The sequence below is a fragment of the Coenobita brevimanus genome, chromosome 109 (genome assembly GCF_032717465.1).
Source record: "Coenobita brevimanus isolate Jiangsu-jjx chromosome 109, ASM3271746v2, whole genome shotgun sequence".
NCBI lineage: Eukaryota > Metazoa > Arthropoda > Malacostraca > Decapoda > Coenobitidae > Coenobita > Coenobita brevimanus.
In genome coordinates, this window is record NC_137062.1 from 9223666 (window position 1) to 9226699 (window position 3034).

Genomic DNA, 3034 nt, shown 5'->3' on the forward strand with positions numbered 1-3034 from the left:
GAGGCGCTGTCCACCTCAAAGAAACTTCGGTACATTGCACGGGATACCTCTGCAGGGCCGGTCGCTTGCCTACGATTGATGGGTCTGCTCGGCTCTCAGACTGGGATTGAGTAACAACAAAACTTTAGAAGAGGGGTAGGAGGCCACAGGGAAGTCGGGTAACCTGCTGGATATCAGTATTATTACCACCACCACCACCACCACTACGGCGAAAACCACACTCATTATCATCATGATTATCATCATTATTATAATCATTATCATCATTATTATATACGTGCTCCCTACGTGTCAACATGTGGGTTGGTGGAGGGTTAGTGCCCCTCCCCGTAAAACAAATAACTCAAAGTCAAATGGCCACCCCTTATGGGATTATGGCGTCTGGCAATAGATTGATTATCAATGACCATAACGCCATCATTATCATCGAAACTAACCTAGATAGCCATCAGCATCATTACCATCATTGCAACTAAGATAACTAACCAGCAGAGTCACCAATACCATAATTAACATCATCATCACCATCACCTCCACCAGCATTAGGTACATCAGGTCACAGCCACCACTATATTACATCACAGGCTACAATGGGGTCGGAGGCGAAATGAAGTAAGGTGCAGCGGCCTTGTTGGCTACTTTGCTAAACTTGGGCATAAACTACTGACATTACTCACCTCCAGTACGATGACGTAATTTTTATTTAACATCATAGGATTTTATTCAGGTAAGATCCCCTTAGTAGAGCAGGTGTTAATGTTGACGATACCCAACACCTCCAGTTACAGGAGTCTGCCCTGACCTGCATAAGATCATCTGCAGATTAGGTAAATTTCTGTTGATTAAAAACAAGGAGATGAGACTAGGCAGAGTCGAACGACCTGGTTCACTACATCGGAGGCACAGAGTTCAAGACAACAAAGGCATCTCTTGTTTTCATAATTATAATCTACCTCCTCGCCACCGCACCCACCAGTAAAACGCCTTTGTCGGCGAGGTACGAGTGAGGTCATTTTAATCCGAAGCATTGAAATGTGGCCTTACATCCCGAGGATGCCTAGAGTTTATTGATGGCTATCTACCTACCAAGTTTCATGCCTTTCCTACAAACTATCTGGCCTGTGGCCTCTTCTGAAGATTTTCGACATGCTGCACAAGGTGCATGCCACTTGCACCGCCTGGGTGTGATGAAACCTGTCACAAACAAATCTTAAAGAATTGGGCTGTCATATGGTGCAAACCACGTAGTGATCAACCCTGTGGTTGCTGAAATAAAAGCTTCTCAAAAGCATTACGGTCGGGGCGGGTTGGGCCGCAAATATGTGAGAAAATGCCGCCACCACTATCATCATTATCAAAGCAAATTGACATCATTATTCAAGATCAATAATACTTTACCATTAGGTTATAGGGGTGAAGATCTAAGCTTTTCCAAAATCATCGTCATTATCGTTATCCTCGTCATCATCATCATCATCACCATCATCATCATCAACGTTAACCCACATCACTATTGAACGTTACTTACATCATCGCAATTATTGGTTGTATAGAACTACGTTTATAATATCAACATCGTCGTTGTCATCATCATTATTATCATCACTTTCCGAATTATAATGATCATGAAAAGTAAGCAACAACCAGTATCACCACCACCACCATAATCGTCATCATTACCACCATCATCATATTCTTTCCAGGTCCCACTTCTCCTGCATTATAGTACATCATCACCAGGCACAGGAGAGGTGGGAGGGGATATGAAGTAAGGTGCAGCGGCCTGGCACTCCACTACACCCGGCCTGAGTTACAACCTGCATTCATCTGATATCTTTTTATTATAAATAACCATTTCTTCCCTTATGTTTCTTTCTGTAATTTCTATTTATATACCTATTGTTTTTTAATCTTATTTCTTTCGTTCTTTCTCCCTTCCTTTCCATTTTTTCTCCCCTGTTGTCTTTTTATCCATTATTTTATTTTTCTCGTCTACATAGCCGTGTCTTTCATTTGCTTTCTTCATTAACAACTTTTATTTCATTATTTTCCAATTATTTCCTTCTTTTTATATTTTTGTTTCCCCTCCGTTTTCTCTCCCCATTATATCACAAGCTACACAAAAAGTAGGATGTGGGACCAGGTAAGGTTATCATCATTACTAACATACATGACCATCAGTACCACTAGCATATCAGTTATCATCATCACCATCATCATCATCATCATACATGCAGGTACTTTTATCATTATCATCAACACCAACCTCCATCACCATCATCATCACAGTCATTACAACCATCACCACCATCATTATTTACGGCATCATTATTATCAACATGATTGTGCATTGTACTTATTGCTTTATCATAAAAAATATCAATCATCATCATCATCATCACCATTATCTACATTAGATCTAGGTCACCATTACAGTTTGTCCACCTTAACTTGGCAAAGGTTTTCGTCATTTTGTAATGAACTTCCCCCAGGTGAATGGTAGATTAAGACTACTGAGGCTCTGTATCCTTTCAGTAGCACTCCATCACGACCAGGACCAATAATATAGATTTCTTTATCGCAGATGGAGAGATGATAATTTTAGACAATGTTAGAGTGTTCAGAATATAGTAAGAAATCCAGTGTTACTTTCGAGTTCCAGCGCTGCACTCAAGATTGATAGATGGCAATTTTGCGCCATGTTTAAGCAGACAGAGTATTGCACCATATTCAAGTCTTCATCTCTTGTAATAGCTCAGCAATCAAGATGGAGAGATGGCAATTTTATGCCAAGCTATAATGGGCAGAGTATTAAAGCATTATAAACACCCAGGGAGGCAGGAGGCGATATGGAGATAGGTAGAGCGGCCTGGCACTACTATACCTGTCTACACTTCCACATCATACCTTTACACATCCTGTTTCACTTGTTTATTTTCTTTCGCCGAATTATTTCTTCCTTTGCTTTTGAATTAGCTCATTTACTTTATTTCTCCTTTTCATAGTTTTTTATTTATTTCGTTCTCTTTTACCT